The 11,433-nt window shown below is 38.7% G+C and overlaps 1 long non-coding RNA gene across 1 annotated transcript in view; it reads right to left on the bottom strand.

Moving 5' to 3' along the window:
- The window catches only part of LOC116696092 (uncharacterized), a 17,592-nt gene that overhangs the window by 1,915 nt on the left and 4,244 nt on the right, over positions 1 to 11,433 (bottom strand). Inside the window, exon 2 of the long non-coding RNA XR_004333622.1 lies at positions 7,765 to 7,771. This is a non-coding gene — a long non-coding RNA (uncharacterized LOC116696092). The remainder of the gene's footprint in view (positions 1 to 7,764; positions 7,772 to 11,433) is intronic.

An 11,433-nucleotide genomic window follows, 5' to 3' on the forward strand; every position in this document is an offset into this window, starting at 1 on the left:
ATTAATTAAAAGTCAGGTTAATAGCGTGTGTTTCTACAAAATAGATAAGCGACAAGACTTTTGTCAGGGACTGTTTGTAAAAGAGACTTCAGATACAGTATTGGGGGACCACTAAGGCCTATATAAAAGAGACTTTCCCCTCATACTGTATCTGAAGTCTCTTTTAATAGACCTTAGTGGTCCCCTCATACTGTATCTGAAGTCTCTTTATATAGACCTTAGTGGTCCCCTAGTACTGTATCTGAAGTCTCTTTAATATAGACCTTAGTGGTCCCCTAGTACTGTATCTGAAGTCTCTTTTATATAGACCTTAGTGGTACCCTTGTACTGTATCTGAAGTCTCTTTTATAGGCCTAGTGGTACCCTAGTACTGTATCTGAAGTCTCTTTTATATAGACCTTAGTGGTCCCCTAGTACTGTATCTGAAGTCTCTTTTATATAGACCTTAGTGGTCCCCTAGTACTGTATCTGAAGTCTCTTTTATATAGACCTTAGTGTCCCCTAGAACTGTACTGAAGTCTCTTTTATAAGACCTATGGTCCCCTAGAACTGTATCTGAAGTCTCTTTTATATAGACCTTAGTGGTCCCCTAGTACTGTATCTGAAGTCTCTTTATATACACTTAGTGGTCCCCAATACTGTATCTGAAGTCTCTTTTATATAGACCTTAGTGGTCCCTAATACTGTATCTGAGTCTCTTTTATATAGACCTTAGTGGCCCTAGTACTGTATCTGAAGTCTCTTTTATATGACCTTAGTGGTCCCCTAGTACTGTATCTGAAGTCTCTTTTATATAGGCCTTAGTGGTCCCCCAATACTGTATCTGAAGTCTCTTTTACAAACAGTCCCTGACAAAAGTCTTGTCGCTTATCTATTTTGTAGAAACACACGCTATTAACCTGACTTTTAATTAATCAATAGGTGTAAGAAATAGCTCATATGAAAAGCTAAAACAAAGACAAATGATGTTCAATGCACTGAAATAAATTAGTTTCACTAAAAAAAATGTATTATTTAAACAAAACAGAAAGGTCAAATTTTGTCAAGACAAAAGTTTTGTCACCTATACATAAAGTGAACAAATTTACTACAAATACTAAAATATGTCAGCAAATTAAATAGCGGTGCTGTGAGATCCAAATGTAATATCTTGTATGACTTCCATGAGCTTGGTCCCTAATACTGTATCTGAAGTCTCTTTGATATAGACCTTAGTGGTCCCTAATACTGTATCTGAAGTCTCTTTTATATAGACCTTAGTGGTCCCTAATACTGTATCTGAAGTCTCTTTTATATAGACCTTAGTGGTCCCCTAATACTGTATCTGAAGTCTCTTTTATATAAACCTCCCTGGTTCCCTAGTCCTGTATCTGAAGTCCTTTTCCCAAAATTCAGCCTTGGGGCAGAATTCCGCCACTAGAGCCAGTCCCACAATGCTTTCCTTAGTTTGTGCCATTTCTGAGTTCTGAAGCTTTTGAGGAGGGGGGGGGGGGGGCTTCTCCAACTGTCACTCTGCTGGTTTGAAAGCCATGATGTCTCTCTCTCTCTCTTCACAGGTGGGCCATATTCTCTGGGGGCAATAAGGTAATTTTCATGCCTCCCAGTTGCTTCAGCTGTGGCTCAGTGGTAGAGGCGGTTGCCTGCCAATCGGAAGGTTGTGGTTCGATCCCCCCCCGCAGTCATTGTCGAAGTGTCCTTGGCAAGACACTGAACCCCGAGTTGCCCCCTGTGCTGCGCATTGGAGTGTGAATGTGTATGAATTTTATCTGATGAGCAGGTGGCACCTTGTACGCAGCCCCGGCCGTGTGTGAATGGGTAAGTGTCCTGTAGATGTAAAAGTGCTTTGAGCAGTTGTTAAGACTGGAAAAGCGCTATAAATACAGCACATTTACATTACCTATAATGCGCCCATTTATATTTTCGTGACTATTCTCTTAAGTCTATCAGGAAAGTAGCCTACAATAACGCTTACATTATACATTCACCTTATTGCTGCTAAGTAGAAGAAGCTCGGCTTAGTTACAGTAACTAAGGGGGGACTTGTCATGGTGCTCACTGGGCTGCACATGTACCTAACTGTAGATAGACCCCGCATTGGCCTCTGTACATCTAGCTATCTAACTATACTCCCTAGATAAAAATTGTCTAATTTTAGGAAAAAACTAAAAAGCTACTTGAGAAAAAAGCAGATTCAAATTTTCTGATAAATTTGCCTTTTGTTCTATATAAATAACTAATTGAATTCTGTTTTCTGAGTGACTGTTAATTTGATAAAAAGAGCTATTATGACAACATGGGGTCATACAGCAACTACCTCCTTCCAGTCTATAATCTGCAACCATGACACCTAGGGATGCCCCTATCTCATCAAGTAACGCAAGATCGACGGCTTTTGAGGGGTCCTCCCTGGCACGGGGCCCTAGGAGGGCTCACCCAGGCACCTACGCTAATATCACTGCATAACACTCTTGCTTTGGAGATATTATATGTGCTTTACATATACCGTCCTGTGTCACACAGGGACACCGGAGGAAACCCGGCAGCTGATCCACTTTCGGGCTGAAAACAAGCAGAGTTTCTTAAATCAAAATATGCTGCAAAGCAACATGGCGTACCTGCCAACACTCCTGTTTTTTTACGTGTTTCTCCCGTTTTTTAGCCCTATCTCCCGGACCCTTCCTGGTTTGTTATTTCTCCGGAAATGTAATTTGCATGGCCCAAACTCCTTTATAAATAATCGGACCAATGTGTTTGTCCAATGTTGAGAAGTTCCAGGTCTTGTATGAAACACGTTCTATTCACACAAATCCACACACTCAACCTGGCACCTAGACCCCAATTGTGCAGTTGTTCTGCAAGCTTTGGGGAAAGTTCAGACCTCAAAGCAAGCCAATGAAAATGGCATGTGAAGGCGGCGTTCCCGCAAAGAAATCGAAGTTTAGCTGTAAATTTCAACAGTGGTGTGTGCAAAACAACGCAAATGCATCTAACCTAGTCATATCTACAACCTCCACGCTTCTTGTAAGGTGTGTTGCATCACCCAGCACATTAAAACACAGCAGCACCATCGCACAGAAGAGACACAGGGGCACACGGCCTATTCATCCTTCAAAATAAAGCACACCAGCTTCAAAGTACACTGTGTCCAAGAGCACTGAGAGCAGAATCTGCCACATACACAACTACTACCCTCCAAACAAAAATACATATTAATGTTTAAAAAACGTACTGAAGTTTACCAATTAGTGACAGTTATGATGCTCAAGGAATGATGAAAAACGACTAAATTTGTTCAATGTGTATTTACCAAATTGTTGAAAACTTACAAATTAAAATGAAAATTTGTCAAAATTACAAATGAAAAATAAGAAACATTAATAAATTAAGTTGTGTTTTTTTAGTACACTTAGAATACTAAAATGTATGACGTTGTTGTTATTTTTACACAATATTTTTCTGACCTTTTGAGAATCTTGGCCTTGACAAATAACCCATATTATTAAAAAAGAGTAAACCTAACTAAAACTTGTAAAAACTAAAGTAAAACTAAGTATTTTCAAAAAATAAAAAATAATTAAACCCGCTTTAAAAACTAAAACTTAACTGAATTTGAAAACAAAAGTCACAACAAAATAAAATGAATGAAAAATGCTAAACTATAATAACCTTGACTTCCTCTGGTCTGATGCCAGATTTTTTCTGAAGATGAACTCTTCTGTTCTGTTCCTCTAATTTTATCTTACTCTCGCAGGGGGTGTCTTAATGTTGCAGAAAACTGTTATCTTTACAAACACACACACACACACACCACACCACACACACACCACAACCACACACTGATGCCATGAACAATATTTCCTTAAAAAGCAACACAGCAGCTGTTGCAAAAGCGAGAAGTTCAAGTGGAGAAAAAAGAAAATTGCTGCTGAAAGTAAATGCGTAACTATAATGTATTAATATCATATTTATTCATAGAATATTATGTTGTATACTGGTGTGTAAAAAGTCCTAGGCCTGCTAATCCCATTCTGAGGCTGCAGCATATTAACAGAATTTATAATTTACAATCTTTTATTTCAAAGGGTTAATATCACCTGAATACTGTGGAATTTATTTAAATGTCTCTTACTGGTTTGTGTGCAAGGAACACACAAACATTAAAACATTAATTTAAACATTTCAGAGTGAGTCACACTGTTTTGACAGCGCTTTGCTATACAGTGGCTTTACTAATGCTCCTCATCACCAATGTTGTAAAGAAACTGCTGTTTGCAGAAAAATGTAATGCACACAAAGAATGTGCTGGGATGGAGAGCATGTCCACGTGGTGGCGTTACTAATATGAGGACAAATGAGGTTACGTAGGCTACATAATGTCAATAACAGTCTTCTTGCATAACTGTTGCCTTCACACAACCACACAACTCCAAGGTCGAGAGGGGTGCAACTCCTCGTCTGTTCTATAAATAATATAAGAAATAAATAATATACTATAATAACTACCTTTCCTGTTTATGCTGATCTACAAGTCCTGTCAGTTAACGTGTTATTATCGCCGTTAACGCAAACCCATTTTAACGGCGTCAATTTTTTCAGCGCAAGATTAACGTTCTATTGGCCTAGCAAACTTGGTTGTTTTTTTCACATGCTGTTGCAACAACAAGTAACGTTAGGAAAACAACAACACCCACCGACTAGCTAGACCGAAACAACAACAACAGGCATGCCACAACACCGGCGTTTGGGCTTGCAAGCCGGCCAAAGAGTAGTAAGTTTACGTCTAAGTGGATGGCGAGCGCGAGACGCCGAAATGGACGCCAAAGATTCTGAATGGAAAGTTTTTACTTGTTAAAAGTTGCCAAATGTTCTATTGCAAGTGATCTGTGTGAACACATCATCATCATCAAATATCTCGCAGCACGTCCGTCTGAAATACCACTTGTGGCCAAGCACACAGCTGATGGCAGCTCCCCCCCCCCTGGCCAAGTATTACTTTCACCCTTTTATTGATGGACAGTGTACATTGTGTGAGAGATTATTTGCTCTAAGTGAGAATGTTTGAAAATTGAACACTACAGTAGGCTACATGCCAATGTTGTTTTCAATTAAAAAAACACTTTCCATGTTGATAAGAGCATTAAATAGAAAAAAAACAATTGGACAAAAAGACATCAAGGGACATTTAGAATAGATAAAATGTGTGTGATTATTGCGATTAATTATGAGTTAACTATGACATTAATGCAATAAATCGCGATTAATATATACTTACCTACATTCTTTATTTTATACTCACTCAATCATGGATGGGTAGTAGCTGTATTTATACTATCGCTTCGAAAACACGTTACACACGTGCAGTAGATTGCTAGTTGTAAAATATATGGCTTTATAAAACATAATTATTAACATATTATTATTATTATGCCGTGCGAGTTTTTTGTAAACAAACAACAGTTGATTCAGTGTTTCTCCCGAAAATGTACTGCGTGTATTGAAAGCTATTGAAACTATTCCATCTCATAAACATTAGTAAAGCCGATTTAACTTAGATTTTAAGTTGTTTTGTTTGTTTTATGTCAATAGAACATACAATATGTGAGAAATGAGAACATGTCTCAGTACCAATAAAAAATAAAAAAACAGAGGAAAGACTGGAAGGAGGCAAAGAGGATGTCAGGAGTGACCAAGGTTCTGTCATAGCACTTTCTAAGGTACGCCACAAACAGACAAATCTGGGTCAAACCGGTAAGAGGGCCTTAACACAAAGGACCAAGATTAATGTCTAAACTAACCGGTCTGTCCACCTCCTCTTTCACCCTCTGTATGGTAGACATCTTAAGTCGCGGCCTCTTTACCTGCCAGAGGAATTAAGACACTGCCGATTGTAATTTGTGCCAATAAAACATTCAATTTAACCATGTTTTAGGATTAGTTTAATGATTATAACCTGTAGTACACTATCGTTTCGTTGTGATAACAATGTGCGGAATTCTTTACATTGCATATTTATTTCTCATGTTAATCACCCGCATTTGTACAGCATTAAAAGGGTGTCGCCTTATGTGTGTGTGATGTTAACTAGGAGTACAACAATCTTGTACAAGTTCACCAGTAGTAAATTACGTTTGACTAGAAGATTGTGAAAACACAAATTGCCTGGAACATAAATATACTAATAAAACTATAGAAGCATTGCAGCCACGCTGCTGTGAAAGCTCCCCAATCGTAATTTATCAGAATCTGTTGTTACCCTCTCTGCGGCATCTCTGTCTACACCTGATATGGCATGTGCAAGATTGTCACGCATGCGCAGATTAAATCCTGTTTACGAGGATTACAACACTGCATGATCTATCACTCTTCTGGGTCAAGTTGTAGCCGTTTGCCATTAGCCTCCACCGGGAAGCTAATTAGTTTAGTTAACAGCTAATTTGGCTAACCACAGAAGTTCCTCCGCTCCATATCGTTATAACGGAGCGAGCTAACAACCGCTAATCATTGCTAACAAAGCCTTCAGTTCCCCTGTCTGTATGCTTAATTATTTGTATAGACCAGTGCCCAATAAAACCCTTCATTTTATTAAATTGCTGTTAAAGGGTTGAGCTACAACTCAGAGGTGTTTGAATGAGATGAGATTTAATGAGTGCAACCGGTTTAGTAGGACATGTGGATTACAGACACGCGTATTTAGGATCCCACCTCAGATTAATACACTTCAAAAAAACGAACAATGATCTAAACCAACAATTGAACAATAACTTTGGATAGCTCTAGTCATTTATAAGTTAACAGGAGTTAGGAGGTTGATACATGTAAGTTTCTGTTGGCTCATAGTATAGAATGACAGGTATTTCATCTGAACCGTTTAAACATTTGTCAAAAGAAATAACACTTAATTTAATTAGCAAGACACATCATGGCTAAAATTTTTTGTCATTGTTTAAAATTTAAAGAGCAATTTGTTGTATTTTAGCAAAATACCGAAGCAGCAGAACTGAGTAGCTTGTTTTAAATGTTTATCACAAGTTATTATTATTGCGATGTCAACGTTAGGCCAAATTGCATTTTTCCTCATATTGTGCAGCCCAATTACTGAATTGTGCCACAGTATTTCATTGGAATAATCTTTTGTCTAATTTGTTTAATATGCAAATGGATATTTTTCTTCTAAATGATCTACTAATGTTATATAGAAGCTTTCACCTTCGTTTGACTACTTTATCTTAAACCAACTGGGTAGCTGCTCTGACTAAGAAGAGTGTTTGCCCAACTTGTTTAGTCATGCAAATCCTGAGTGCACCTACTGAACAGCTCCCGAGAAGTGAAACTTAACCTTTGTTGCTTTTTGCATCTTAGCACCGCCTAATATTCCTCACGTAACTGGTGCAACTGGTTATATAGTGTACTTCGTTCTAATATCTGTTGGCATTTTGTGTTTGACACTTGTTATCAGGCAAGCACATTCGTTTCTGAGACGTAAGCACACTTAGGTTTGCTGTTTCTGGCAGTATAATTAGCTGCAGTTTGGTGCTACTCTAACAGCTAGAAGAAGAACTGAAGAGATGGATCTAAAGAGGTAAGTCCGCTACTGAACTCTGCCCGTCACTGAAAAGGTAAGTTTATATTTAGTCTGCTTCAGTTTAAACCTGACATTTAGAGTTTGCAATTTTGTCCACTGTATTAAAGCTGTAGCAAAAAATTAGAATTGTTTTCTTCCATGTTCCGGATGTCGAATGTGACTCACAGATAACAGAAGCAGACCGGGATACTTGTCTACTGGCAATAGGAAAGGAGTCTAACAACTTCCTATAGAAGCTAATTTTGCGAATAATGGGTTTAACTGTCAATCACCCACATGCTCTACACATGGTAAAACCAACCTCCAGGGGGTGCCTGCAGTACTGACTACACGTGAAGTTTATTATTTTTTAGTTTGTACATTCTAATTGTTTTTCTTATGATTTTAGCTTGATGCAAAGCCCGGAGACCCTGATCGAGATGACCGTGGGTTATACCAGCACTGGGCCCTCTACATCGTAATATGGAAGTCGTTCATTTTACTACTCCGGGTGAGTGAATGTTATGTTTGTTGGTAATTATGTTGTTTTTGCATGCATCTAAATGTAATAATAGAAAAGACTTGATGAGTGGGCAACTCAACTTCTTTCCTGTCTGTCTGTCTCTTCGTAAACACACATAGGTGTGATGTTGCCTGAAGACCATAGAAAGGTGAAGCGTGAGATGATCTGGAAAGTGGTGGGCAATGATGGTTCAAGGTCAACAACCTCCTAGATGACAAGTACCAGCCTCGTGAGAGTTACCTCTCGTGAAGGGGCTTGTACATGGTGGGTCGGGACCTGCGGTACTCTCTCGTGACTAGAAACTGCGAGCACTTTGTCACAGACCTACGATACGGCAAGGCAGAGTCCCGACAGGTGGGTGTCTTGTGGCTTTTATACTTCTGTTTGCAGGACTGCTTAAAGGGACAGTTCAACCTAATATAAAAACACATATTTTCCCTCTTACCTGTAGTGCTTTTTAACAGCTCGTTTTGGCGGATGTGGCTCAGTGGTAGAGTGGTTCCCTGCCAATTGGAAGGTTGGTGGTGCAAACCCTGGCCAGTCCCATGTCAAAGTGTCTCTGGGCAAGCACTGAAACCCTGTTTGTGTAAAGTGTGTGAGTGTTTATCTGATGAGCCGGTGGCACCTTGTCGCAGCTTCGCCACATTGTGTGAATGTGTGTGAACAGTGAAAGTTCCTGTACTATGTAAAAGCGCTTTGAGTAGTTGTTAAGACTACAAAGCGTTATATAAGAACAGTCCTTTACATTTATATTGTGGTGGGAGACAGCAGCCATGGAATGTTTTGCCTTTATTCATTGTCATACCACAATCACAATGTGGTGCACAAATTTAAATGCATTTAATTCACACTACCGTCAACTGTATAATCATGCAGATGGGGGGGTGAAGTTTGGTGGAAAGAAATAGTTCTATTCGAAACTGCTCACAACCAGGTAGTGAATATCTTGAGTGGCCAAGGCAGTGATTTCTGAAAGACACCTGATTCTTCATAAGTAATTTTTGTCTTTTGAGCACCACAAGCTGTGTCCATCTGGTTCCAACATGTCGAAGTTTTCAAAGAAGCAGCCTCTCTCTGGTCGTTTACTCCAACACTGGGCACAACCTAGATTGATAAATAGCACTACAGGTATGATGAGAAATTTTGTGTCTTTTTTGATGTACCTGAGTCAAATCTTTGTTCAAAAGCATATTTAGGACACAAAGCGCCACTTTTAAACACCACCGTTTTTCGGTCTAACGGCCTTTGAATGTCAGATGATGACATCAAAATCATAAAACTGTAAGAAGGCTTGTCACAACGTGGACCTTTGTTCCAAGCAACCAGGGGCTCTGCACATGACTCAGCATTGAGAACATGTTTGTGTACACAGAGGTTTACTAAAACGCTCATTTGCATTTGGAGACACCTATTTGGGCCGGGAGAATGTCTGATATCGTAAACAACAACTGCTAATTTGAGTTGCTCAAAACTTTTCTTTTTAGTAAACGCTGTGTACACCAACAATGTTCTCAATGTTGAGTTCATGGGTAAAGCCCCTGGATACTTGGAGCAAGTCTCATGTTGTGACGAGCCTTCTAGTGGTTTAAAAGTAGCTATTTGAGGCAGCATAAAGTCCCTAGCACTCTCATTCAAAAGGCCATTGTACCATAAAACGGTAAATCTTAAAAGTGGCGCTTTCGTCCTAATTATGTTTCTAAATTAATGTTAGTCTCGGGTACATTCAAAGGCCATTTGACCTAAAACGGTAAATCTTAAAAGTGGCGCTTTCGTCCTAATTATGTTTTCTAAATGATGTTAGTCTCGGGTACATTCACATAAAGGCCTTGGTTGCATTCTGCAAGAGTTATGCTATAAGGCTTCTTGAATGAGATACAATACAATTAGCCAGTAGTTGTTTGTATACATGTTATCCTGCATTGGAAGGCTACTACTAATATTCATATAACTTGACCAGTAGTTATTCTCTGGAAAAATTTAAATTCTTAATAAGTTTCTCTCCACAAAAACCCAAAAAATTAAAGTCATTCAGATGTTGTAACATTTTATTGATACTTCAGTGGCAAATCCCTTATCAAAGTGATACACAGCTATGTAAGTGTGTGTGTGTGTTTGTGTGTGTGTCTTGTGTGTCTGTGCCTAGATACTGGAAGGTTTATTATATGTGTCTCATTAATTATAACAATACACAAATCTACCCCAATCTATTTTAGTTGATTAGAAGCGCTGTGGTGCCACATACATTGACATTGCCATAATTCAGAGGATGACTAAATAACTACTGTGCAAGGTCAAAAGAGGGTGTTAAATCAAAACCATGTAGGCATCGCCACAATTACTGTGTTGTAGCTATACGTCATTTTACAGAAAATCTCAAAAGCCACACTACTACAGCTAGATTTTGTCTTGACATTAGGTTTTGTTATGCAGTATGTACATTTCTTACTATTTCTGGCCTTGTTTCTGAACATTTAGATTTTTAAACAGTTAATAGCAGGCCTTTTAGCTCAGTATTTTTGAGTGTGGTGCTATTAACCCCGAGGTCATGGGTTCAATCCCCTACTGGCCAGACATGTTCAATTAGCAGTGCATTTCACATTACCATGCAAAGTAGAGATAGTTAAAGGTTTTCTGCTCAGCAGACAATGTGGAAACTTAGTTCCACTAAGTCACATGTAAGTGCGTGTCACTGTATTCAGCTATTTCCTTCCACAAAAGCTACCAGCAAAAATTGGTTCATAGGCTGGGACACCTGTCAGTCAGACAAAATGTCTTTATTCATCTTAAGCCTAAAACCTCATATGAGGATGGGCATTATGCAACTTAAATACAGTGCCATTGAAAGATAAGGGTGTTAACATGCTTCATTAACATAATGAATGAGGCCCTGTTAGTGAGAGGCCTGTGTCAAAATTAGTTGTTGAGACATTGTTTTTTCAGTATCGTCATTTGGTGGCCTTCCATACAAGTTTTTTTCTATTGCATTTATCTTGCCCTTCCATCTTCCTTTTTTTGATGTGCACATTCATGCAATCAACCAAAAACATCTTTCTTTAAGAGGGTGATCACATTACACACACTGTTTTAGCTAGGCTATGATGTTTTTAGTCACATAGCTATCTTCCAGTAGTAACTTTTTATATGGCTTACTCAGGGGTGAGTGGGCTGGAAACTCACATTTATTATTTTTCAACTTAGTTTACGTATAAACCACATTACAATTATTAAAGGTTATCCATCCTTGACTTCAGATGCCACTTTTTTGTCTTTGAAGGTTACCACAGCAGCTGAGATTGGAGGGACAGTTTTAGCTGTTGTGTGTTAGTTGCAGCTGTGCTGCTGTGTTCGT

Source organism: Etheostoma spectabile, chromosome 9 (genome assembly GCF_008692095.1).
Source record: "Etheostoma spectabile isolate EspeVRDwgs_2016 chromosome 9, UIUC_Espe_1.0, whole genome shotgun sequence".
Taxonomy (NCBI): domain Eukaryota; kingdom Metazoa; phylum Chordata; class Actinopteri; order Perciformes; family Percidae; genus Etheostoma; species Etheostoma spectabile.